We start from the raw sequence: 12,144 nt of genomic DNA, 5'->3' as shown, positions 1-12,144 counted from the left end.
GGACCGTGCTGGCTAATGTTACTGGAAATTGTAGTTATGTAACGTCAGGAAAACCCCAGGTTTCTGTAGCGTGCTCTACATATATCTTCACAGACAAGGACTAAACTTTCCCTTCTCTTTGGTGCTTCATATATATCTTTAGTCCGTTCATTTTATCTGTCGTTTAATTATAAATTCCCTTTCGAAGTCCTAACATCGCTGACTTGCAATGGGATTCATTAATGCCCATTTACTAGTTGCCGGTAGAGGGCGCCTCAAGCACGCCGGTATCCAGTTTCAACATTTTTTTTCCTAAATGGCGGATTTAGAGCTGCAGTACTGGACAGGCTTTGGCTTTTATTCAGCAACAGCTAAGCCCACCAGTAAGTTGCTGTAGTCATTCCTCTTAAAAATGAAGAGCAGCCCTTAGAGGATAAAGCTGGGTGTAATCAGATTGTGAGAATGGACTATGTTTGTACAACTGAGCCATGTTTTGTGGGATTCACCGAAATAAACCACAAACTAGACAATAGTTTAGTTTAGTAAGCTGTCTAACCCAGCCAAAATATTGCTTATCTTTCTAAACGAGAACTTCAGTTCTGTTCTTTCAGATACTCCTAACAAGTGACTGGTGCTGTCATCCATATTTGACAAAGTCTATGTATGTCTTTGGTATACAGAAATTTGTATAATGTGATTGTACATGTGCTCCCTCATGTAAATACAGAAGTAGACAGAAGGAAGATAGAAGTATTGTAAGGGAAGGTTTTCCAGCAATGAAATGAGAAGGAAGACAAAAATCCACTTTCCAAATGCTCTTAAAGGAAGTTGATGCCAGGGCATATCCTTTCAAAAACTAATGTTATTTCCTTGTAGGATGTTTATAAGAGTTTCTGAGAGTAAATGGTGATGTATAAATCCGATAAATAAACAGGCTTTAAATGGCTACACACTTTATTCACATATAGCATTTATACATATATATATTTAAAATAATGCAAAAATAGAAGAATATAATCTAAAAATAGTAATTAGTATGCCTCAATGTAATTGAACTTTTAAACACTTGGAGTAGAGGCAGGACTAATGTAATACTTTAGAATTAATAGTGAATATCAAAGGTTGCTATTTTCAGTTATATATAGAAATATTAAATAACATAATATCTAGCTAGATGTCAGCACCTAGCGTGACTTGGTTTATTGCAAACGTGTATGCAGGGTCAGTGCACTGGGATGGGAGACAACCAGGAAATCCCAGGCTTTCAGTCTGGGAAGCCCAAAAAGATTATGGAAGAAGGCAGTGACAAGAAAATTGTATAACTTGCCAAGAAAATTACATGAAGATATCCATGAGGCCTCTAGGACTGTTTTTCAACCTCAGCAACTTTAAGATGTGTGGACTTCAACTTCCAGAGTTCCCCAGCCAGTATGCTAGGGAATTCTGGGAGTTGAAGTCCACACATCTTAAAGTTGCTGAGGTTGAGAAATACTGCTGTAGGAGCTGACCTTGACTGGAAGGAAACTTTTAAAGAGCATAGCAATAGAGTTAGATCAGGCAGCTCCTTCCCCTATAATTTATACGATAGTTTGACTTCTTCCTTCCCTTCTTTTTAAACAGGTTGCCAACTGGTCAGAAAAAAATAGCCTAGAGTGGTCGAGTGCCTTTTCTAAAACCTGTAACCGCAGAAATCACCACGGAACATTTCCCAGTATGATTTGCAGGAGATACAGCTACTCTCAACGGAGTGAATGGAAGTCAAACTCCTGTTAAAAGCACACCAGCTAATGAATAGCTGGTAAACATTTGACAGCCTGAGTGCTGGGATTCTTCACCTATGTACCATTTGCCTTGGGTCTTTCTATATCCCCTTTCCCATCAAACTCCCCTTTTCCATCAAACAACTTTGTTAATTTAACTGCTTTCCTCTCACATATCCTGGGCCAAGCTGTTGTTGCTGGGCAACCTGTAAAATGTGGGGCAAACCCTGTGCCTATGGAGAGGTGATAGTATAATGGGCTGGCCAGGCTGGAAGCGGGGGGCGGGGGGAGGAATTTTTTTCCCCCAGTTGCAGCAGAGAGGAAATGAAAAGCCGAATAGCTTGGGAATGACTCTCAGTCTAGACGGAGTGCTTGGCAGGGTCACCTGTGACTCAAAAGTGTCTGGAGAAATAAGAAATGGCAGAGAATATTAATGGAGGGAGGAGGGAAGAAGGGGAGCAATTCCAGGAGGGGCAAGAGCCTAAGGAATCAACAGGAATAGGGTCAGCGTAAGGAAAAAGTCAACTAGCAACAGCTCGGTTTGACCAAAGAAGGATGCATCTTTCCACAAATAACTTTCCCTAATATATATGAGTTGTACTCAGCCTCACCATCTTCTGAATCAGGGCCTGCAGGAACTTGGCTTGGACAGAGAGAGGGAAGTAAGTAGCAAAACTGCCTGCCTGGTAAGAAGGGGGGAACAAGACAAAAGGTACATAGAAAGAGGAGAAATTCCAACATAAAATACATTTAGGTGTTGGGTTGATAAATATTTGGCCTCTGCCTGTGATAGGATGAGAGTAATGGATAACATTGCTCAATTTTTAATTACCACTTCATATGTTCCATTGCTGAATTTAAGCACTGATGGCAAGGTCAGGGGCCAAGACTGAGAAGATCTGGGTCAAATCATATCTTTACCATAATTAGGTTGCACCGTTGTCTAAAACGTGTTTGTTTGAATTGCATTTTGTCAGGTTCTTGTACAATTGTAACAAATGCCTGCCTTCAGTTGTTTTAAAGAATGCACAACTGAGGTTGTCCTGCTAAAAACTGACCTAGTCAGTGGGTCGGGAAAAACAGAAATACAAATGCCTAACCTGTGGGTTGTGGATGAAGAATATATTCTTGCTACAGCAGAAAAAGTGGGTTAGTTAGCCCTCTAGTTTTTCCCAGACATGTCCTACTTTGGGTTAGGGTTAGGGTTACATATTACGGATTTGTAAAAATGTCCAGATTTCACAATTTCACATTATCTTACCTTATAAGATACTAAATATTCAAAACAACCCACTAAATATGTTAGGATCACAAAACAATACTCTTGAAAGTAAACTTGCAGTGTGTGCATTATTAACAAATTTGAAGAAGAGGACCTGCCTGTCGTGAGATCCACATGTGCAGCCTAGTATATTGTGCAGATGCGACTGACCTACAGTATTTCTGAGTTAACAGAAAGCTATATTGGCATCAAGTCTGCTGTCCCCACAGCCAATATCCATCATGCCTCTGTTCCCAGTCGCCTGATTTAGATACCTTAAGGCTGTCTTTAGCCAGTGTTGGATTAAGGGAAAAAACTACCTTAATACTGACTCAGCTAAAGACAATTTAAGGCTGTCTCACCCATGGGCTGGGGATGAGCTACATAAAAAAAAAAGAAGAAGAAATGTGCTCAGGGCATGTTTGCATCATGGTAAAGTGCAAGGGTGGGGAAAGGCCCTTAATCTGTTGCAACCCTGTCCACTTCTGCTCAGCACTGGGAGGGAGGCAACCGTTTCGGAAGACAGCTTCAGCTCAGAGATGCTCTAGTCCCAGGGAAATAAGTTTAGCTCCACTGAGATTTCCCCCTGTTCTCTTGCTCTGCAGCTAGTTTTCCCTCTCCCTTGCTAGTGAGAAAGTAGCACAGCAAGCTGGGCTTGGCCAGCTCCATTAGTCTTTGGCTCTTCGGCTTGGTGTGCCATATGGCTTGATATGGAGAGCCTCCTGTGCTGGGCTGGTGTATCTTGTTCTAGCTCCTGGTGGGGCAGAGCTCATGCCAATGCCATGGAACCTACAGTGGACAGTCAGTAATGATACACTAGTGAGGTGCTGCTGTGCGAACTGGTTGAATGACTTGAGCACAGTTGGATTAGGGTGTAATTTAATCCATACATACAAGAATACAACTGAATGGTCACCAGCCACTGATCTAATCCACAAAGCAAAATCTGCTACTTTTAGGAACTTGCAGGCAAGGAAAGATGGTTCTTTAAGGACAACTTCTGCTTTGGGTAATTTTTACCCCTTGAGTGTGTCTTTTGGTTAGTTTAAGCAAAATGGTCCCACAGTGACTAACGCTACTTCAGATCTGGTAAAGTAAAACAACAACTCTTCTTTTTTTAGGAAGTTCAAAGATAATCTAAATTAGACAATCTTGTAATTTCTTCTTCATGTATTTTTCATAAATTAATAACCCATTTTCTTGTCCTGGAACATGCAGATTTTCCAGATTAATCTCTGTAGAGACCCAGTCTGAAACACAGGGGAATATCAAATTGATTATCACAACTGTTCTTAGCAGAGAAAACTTAATCTTCCTTTGGCCCATGCAGTTTCTTATGGAGTTACATCATTAGGATGATGGTTTGTTGTGATTTATCTAAAGCCAAACCAGCTAATGGAGCATGAGTGGCTGTTTTATATGTTACAGTAGCAATGGTACTATTATAGCATGTTAGTGTGACTGGACAAGCAACTTTAGAACAGCTTTGCACTCCTTTGTTTTAGTAAATGTACACTACTATCAGGTAACAATTGTTCCTAGGGCATTATTGAGACACGCAGAAAGTTCTGTGCTCAAAACCAAGCTCTAATTTGTGTTTCATTATCGATTTTTTCTCCTGGTTTTTCCCATTTGTAAGAATAAACATTTCCTAAATAAACATCAGAATGTCCCTAGTTTTTTCTCTCTTTTTTGCTCTTCCCATAACAGGATAAGCTAAAAGCCAGGTGGGCTGAAATAAATGTGTAAACTGGCCCTTGACTCATTACTTTCAACAGAATTTACTTCCATGTAAGCAAGCGTTAGAGGCATTACACCTTATATATGTTTACAGAGAAGTCTCACAAAGTTGACTTAAATCTGAATAGAACCGCTTAGTATTAAAAAAACAACAACAGTTGTGTATATCTTGCCATGTGGCTGTTTAACAAGTAGCTCAGGGTGGCTTAGAATCTTGTGGATGCGTCCCTGGTGTGACTGGTCAAAAGACATTGTGCAGCTAGTCTCTTTTTTTCTTTGGAACAATTGTGTGTGCGTGGCTTTTTAATGGAAAGGAGAAAGGGAGGAAGTGGTAGGAAAGTATGGAAAGATTACAGAGTATGACACAGTCTGGATCACTCCTCTTCAGCCTCCACCCTATTCTGTTAAGGAGGAAGTACATTTTTCCCCATAAAAGTCCTTTCTGGAAGGACAATAGAGTCAGTATAATAAAGCCATACCAGTCATAGCATTTCCCACTATTACCACAATTCATTCTGAAGGGATAAAAACCAGATTCCTTGGGCTTGCTGGAATAAAGCAGTCTTGACTAACTTCCTGAGAAATGTAGCTAGAGAGGCCCATCATGTTTCACTGGAGAATTGCATAAGATTTACGGGCAGAACTACCTATCATGCAGTGATGCTGGGCAGCTGTGGAATTCAGTGATTAGATTCATACATTATGCTAAGCCATAATGTGGTTTACGTGGATTTGGTTTAGTCTGTGGCATGAATCCAGCCACTGAAGTTTGTAAACCATTGTTTATGGCAGTGGTGAACAACTTCTATTGTCTTGAGGGCTACACTAACCTTTGACTAACCTTTGACACACTAACACTTTACTGTACTCTGGAATCGGTGGTGTTATGAGCTTCGTCTGATAGCCCTCTGGGATATGTATGACCATATTTTTTACTCTTCTAACTTGTGGCTTAGCATGTTGTATGAATCCAACTGTGATTTAATCAACAGATCATGGTTAAGAAAACTGTGGCTTAGATCAATATACAGTCCATGCAGGACAGGAGTGGAAAACAGAAGCAGAAAGGAGAACGAAAAATGCTTCAAAAGTAGCCTTGTCCTTAATGTACTGGCAACTGCCTATTCATTCTAGCAGATGGCAGATGAAGTCCACACCGTTTCCAGAAACAGACAGCCAATCCATGCCAGCCAAGGTGACACTATATCCCCTTGGCATGCAAAACACTATAGGCTGGGCTTACATACTGATCTCAGTCATGGCTTGTTTTAATTCTAGTTTGTAGAATAAGCCACACTGGCTGGATTCAGACAGCTTGCTAGGTCTAAGTGAAATAAACTACTTCCCATGATGTGTGAAACCAGTGACATTTAACTGTGTCCCCATCCATGTCAGTCCAAGTAGCACAGGCAGTAAATCCACAACTCTGAGTGACCCAGGCAGCCTTTAGAAAGGGGCCCAGGACAGCCAAGGGTCCATTCTGCACAGACGTCCTCAGTTTCAGGACCCCATCTACCATATACATGCAGCAGCTGTTTGTTCTGCTCTGTCCCTCTAGGGCAGTGTTTCTCAACCTTGGCAATTTTAAGATGTGTGGACTTCAATTCCCAGAATTCCCCATCCAGGCTTGCTGGCTGGGGAATTCTGGGAGTTGAAGTCCATACATCTTAAAGTTGCTAAGGCTGAGAAACACTGTCCTATGGAGTATTTTCCTTTTAAGATGTAAACATGTTTGACCAGCAGGGACAGAGGCTGGAATGGGGTGCTTTGTCTTTGCCATCAAGGCTTTTTCTACGGAGTGTATAGAGATGAGTGCCTCCCCTTTGGGCTCATTCTCAGAAATTACTAGCATCAACTGGAACATTCTTTGGATCAGGATGATATTGCAATCTATGTGGAAAGAGCCATAATATTTTCAAGGAGCAAATCAGATGGATATGGAAGGTTATTGAAGTGATTCTATAATATTGTAAGTGTCCACTGTTACCCGGGTACTTAGCATTGGAAGTCATGACTCAGAGGCCACCAAGACAAGACCTTCTGAAGATGTTGTCTCTAAATAGACAGCACCTATTAGACCCATCTAATAGACGGGTTTGGGTTCCAAGCTGTATACAGTGCTTTAGTTATTAAAACCAGCACTTTGAATTGTTCTTGAAATGAACCTCTGACAAATCCAGAACAATTAAGTAGTAGTGGTATCTTCAAAGATAATCTCATATATAGTAATTATAGTATTGTATTTTGGATTATACTAGAACAGTGTTTCTCAACCTTGGCAACTTCAAGATGTGTGGACCAATTTCCAGAATTCCCAAGCCTGAGGCTGAGAAACACTACACTAGAACATAGGGTAGCCTTTCCCCACATGGACCCCCCAGTTGGATTGGGACTGCAATTCCCAGAACTCCTAGTCAATGTTTATTTATTTATCAAATTTTTCACTGCCCATCTCCTCCGAACGGAGGGACTCTGGGCGGTTTACAACATAAAACAATAACTATACAATAAAATTCCAATATAAAATATAGACTAAAATAATTTTAAAAACTACCAAATACAATAAAATCCCCATGGCTATGGTCTCATTCAATCCTTGCATAGGAGGGGCACTTCAAGGCACTAGCAAACCCCAAGTATGATTATTCTCCTCCCTGCCCCAAGCCCAATGGCAGAGCCAGGTCTTCAATTCCCACCGGAAGGCTAGGAGCTGTGGGGCTAATCTCATCTCCGGGGGCAAGATGTTCCAAAGGGTGGGTGCTACTGCAGAGAAGGCCTACCTCCTGGACCCCGCCAGATGGAATTCTCTTGCAGACGGGGTTCGCAGCATGCCCTCTCTGTATGACCGGGTGGGATGGGCTGATGAAGCGGGGAAGAGGCGGTCCCTCAGGTAACCCGGTCCCATACCATGTAGGGCCTATTAAAGGTGATAACCAACACCTTGAATTGGACCCGGAAGCAAACTGGTATCCAGTGCAGCTCGCGAAGCAAAGGTGTTATATGCGCCCTTCTAGGGGCACCAAAAATAGCCTGCACGGCCGCATTTTGGACCAACTGAAGCTTCCGGATACTCTTCAAGGGTAGCACCATGTAGAGCACATTGCAATAGTCTATATGGGAGATAACAAGGGCATGAGTGACTGTCCGAAGGGCCTCCCGATCCAGGAAAGGGCGTAACTGGTGCATAACACGCAGCTGTGCAAAGGCCCTTCTGGCCACGGCTGCCACCTGCTCTTTGAGCAGGAGCCGTGAGTCCACGAGGACCCCCAAGTTACACACTGGGTCTGTCTGGGGCAGTGCAACCCCATTCAGAACCAAAGATGACAAAGTCCCGGATATGGCAGAGCCCTTAACCCACAGCCACACCGTCTTACCAGGGTTCAGCTGAAGCCTGTTGTTCCCCATCCAGACCCCCACAGCCCCCAGACACTCAGAGAGGGTGGTCACAGCATCACTTACTTCACCCAGGATGGAGATATACAATTGAGTATCGTCAGCATACTGATGATACCTCATCCCATGGTGACGAATATGGCATTGTTCAATAGGAAGTCTGGGAGTTGCAGTCCCAACATACCTGGGGATCATTTATAGAGAAAGCTGGCATAGGAAATAGTGGCCAGGCTATCTCTATCCACAAATCAGAGAACAGATGCTCCATGCCACGAATGTCCCACAGTGATCTAAACGTAAGGCTAACTGCCAAGCTACAAACTGATATTCAGAGTAGGTTAATACTTCTAAGCGTGTCCACATCCTTAAGAAACGCCTATGTCCATGTACAAAACTGAGGTTTAAGGTAGGATGGCAGGGAAGAGGTGTGATGAGTGTTACTAGCAATGTCAGCCCTCACTCCAAGCCTATGAGTAGTGTTATGGAATATCCCCACCTTTGAAGAGTGTGTGCTTCTGTTCCAGGACTTTTGTCTAAATGGAATACCCCAATTAAAATAGGAACTAGAGACAAAACATAGAGCAATAATTAAAGGATAGCAATGCCATCTTGGTGCCCAGTGAAATTTATATAATGAATGGTGCACATTTCTCAGTAGAAGATTTTCCTACAAGTACTCCAGTCACAACCAGATTGAAATTAGTCAACTTTAAGTATTTACCCCTAAAGCAGAATGCATGTTTGCGATCAGCTGATGATCTCAGACTCAGAAGACTAAGAACTGAGCACACAGATGGTAGAATATGCTCCTACAAGCACCTTGGCTCTAACCTTAAGCAACAGTACTTGAAGCCCTTTCAAGAACTATGGCCAGATATATTCTAAGCACATACATCCTAAAAATAGGATGCCTGAGATTTTATCCCAAAGTGCTTTGCAAGTGGGTCACAGACAGCCTCTGGAATTCCTTAACAATGCTCAGCACTACCATCTGAATTTCACTAATACATAAGAGTAAAGCCACTGGAAAGCAATGCTTGCAATTTTCAGTCTAGTCAGATGGTCCAGAAGGATACCAAGGTCATTAATATCCAAGGATGCTGGATAGTTCAGGAGAGTCAAAAGGATCACACTCCTCTCCTATATACTGTATATCTACTTGTTAGAATCATTGGCCAGAAAGATCAAAGTGGATTCATTTAGAAACAGAACCTCAAGCCATCCTAGAACAATCTGTTTCATCAAACAGACCCAAAGTTGCCATGCTGCCAAATGCTAAGTCACAACAATAAATAGAAAAGCAGTGAGAGCCAGCATCTGTTTACGTCTACCTGATTATTACTGGGAGACTATCAGGAAATATGAAGGTTGTAGGCCAAATTAGGGACGCGGTGGCGCTGCGGGTTAAACCGCTGAGCTGTTGATCGGAAGGTCGGCGGTTCGAAACCGCGCGGCGGGGTGAGCTCCCGTTGCTCGTCCCAGCTCCTGCTCACCTAGCAGTTCGAAAACATGCAAATGTGAGTAGATCAATAGGTACCGCTTCGGCGGGAAGGTAACGGCGTTCCGAGTCGTCATGCTGGCCACATGACCCGGAAGTGTCTATGACAACGCCGGCTCCAAGGCTTAGAAACGGAGATGAGCACCGCCCCCTAGAGTCGGACACGACTGGACTTTACGTCGAGGGAAACCTTTACCTTTACCTTAGGCCAAATTAGCAAGTGAAATGGCAATTTTTTTATTCTTGCGAACAAAACTATCTGTGAAATCAAGTGAACTCAACTTGAAGAAGACTTTTTATAGGAAAGGTGGCAAATCTGTGGCTTCATTGGCTGTTGATTAACTCCAAGCATCTCCTGCCATTGGCTGTGCTGCTTGGAGCTTCCAGAAGCCATGCTTCTGGGGGTCCCAGGATTCTGGATTCTTGGTTTCTCCAATCACTTGGATGAACTTTGAAGCTGCAGTTCTGCTTTCAGTCATTATCTGGGGGGCATTGCAGCAAATTATCAATCCGGTTGTTCTTTCTGTTCAAAAATGGAGCAAGGAGTAAAATACTTAGGCTTCCCTCAGTGAAACAATTACATAAGAATCTTCCTGGATATTGTTTTACCATGTCACCACAATGTCCCTTTCACAAAAATGTAGACATCAGAATGATACCAATACAATGCCATAGCCAGTAGACAGTGCCCATTTCTTTCTATGTTGCAAAATGTCCAATATCATTAAGAACAACCATATTTGCAGAAACATTCAGATGTCCAGATATTTCCCAATGCTTCTCCTTTCCTTGAGGATGAGCATTCTGTGACAATGTGTCCAGTGCATTCTTATTCTATAATATTCTTTTTCCATCTTCAGAGTCTATTCAAAAGTGTTATGTCTGCTGTAGACAGGTGATCATGGAGGAGGGAGAGGAGACAAACAGCTTGCATTCCCTTTTATTCTCTTTCTTTACAAAGCGAGAAAGGTGGGGATTAGTCTCAGAACTCAGATATTCTCAGATGGAACGTGTAGTAGAAGAGAGGACAACAGTTGAGCAGCTAGGAGGACAATTGTTGATTGGTTGGTATAATCAGCAAAGAACACAGCTTATTATGAGAAAATATGGACAATGCAAAACTAATTTGAATGAATCTTATATTGTGACAGCATTGGCTTGGATGACAATATGAGCTGGCCTTCTTCAATGGCTCTGATCTAGATATCCAGCTCCTACTGAGTGGAATATGATACTAGGCACTGCAAAGAAATGAGCAGAGGAGTGATTCTAAGTTCCTCCCACTTTCTTCCTGTGCTGCCTCACCATGCAATTGTACACTGTCATATATGGTTCCCTAATTATACAGAAGTAGCATTATATAGGTATGGTTAGAAGAGACAGATGGGTTTTGATCTTTATATAGGCCCACAGTAACTTTATGAGATGTCTCCTATTTATGTCCTTAGGCTCTAGATTAATCTTGCCTGACTGGATGCAATTTACAAGTATTGCACTACAAGTCCTGTAAGATGCTGGTCTAGCACATCTGAAGGTACCAAGAGCAAGGATGTTGCTTGAGATGCTGCCTGTCTTAAGAGAACCTGGGATAGAGATTCCCAGTGCATTCATACAGTTTTGTATATTTCTCCATCTATTTACCCTTGGGCCAATGTAAGAGGTGGTTCTCAGACTGATAAGATTAAGCAACTGTTAGGTTAACCACCAGCTGCATATTCCCCTGTTATCAGTTAAGAGAACTGCCTCCCACCCCCACTACAGGGCACTGTAAGGCTGTGAGAAAAAGACTCAGAAAGGCTTCACCCTAATGTTCTATTTATCTTCTCTCTCTCTCTCTCTGGTTAAAATCTCAGCACAATAGAGGCATCTTGGTTGCTTTTCGAAATCCCAGTAGGGACTTAGCTGTGCAGACCTCAGGGGGTACACAGCTTCAAGGTGTGAGGGCCAGAGCAGAAGAGTCCTGCTGTGCAGTTCACATCTCCCTAACCTTTGATCAGTTAGAGGGCAGGCATGTACTGTATATATTGGTTCTAAATGGAAAATTAGTTCTTGTGTTGGAATTCTTGAATCACCATTCTTCCGTTTCAATAAATCTTGCTAAAGAGAACTCAGTGAATTTGTACTTGGAAAAAAATCCTTTCAGTTCAGCCAGCTGTCAAAGAACTGACACCCATGTTTACTGCCTTTGTTTACAATTTGGCTGGGTCACCCCAAGCCCAGAATGCTAGCTCCTGTTCTATCTTTGATGGAAGAGAGATTGCATTTGTCTCCTGATGCCTTATCTTGCAACACAATGTGTTGGGGGAAAAAAAAAAGGAAAGCTGAGAGTCCAGAATGTCCTAGGCTGAGCCCTGAGGCAATGCCTAATGCCATGAATTTATCTGGACAAAAATTACACTGAAGCATTTTAAAACAGCTTTTGCAAGGAGCATTGTAATGGGAACCAGCCGCCAGAGCTAAGGGAAAGATGGTTTCTATCAGAAGAACAGGGTCAGGTTGAATGAAAAACAGGA

The sequence above is a fragment of the Candoia aspera genome, chromosome 2 (assembly GCF_035149785.1).
Source record: "Candoia aspera isolate rCanAsp1 chromosome 2, rCanAsp1.hap2, whole genome shotgun sequence".
Lineage (NCBI taxonomy): Eukaryota > Metazoa > Chordata > Lepidosauria > Squamata > Boidae > Candoia > Candoia aspera.
This window is presented reverse-complemented; position numbering follows the sequence as displayed.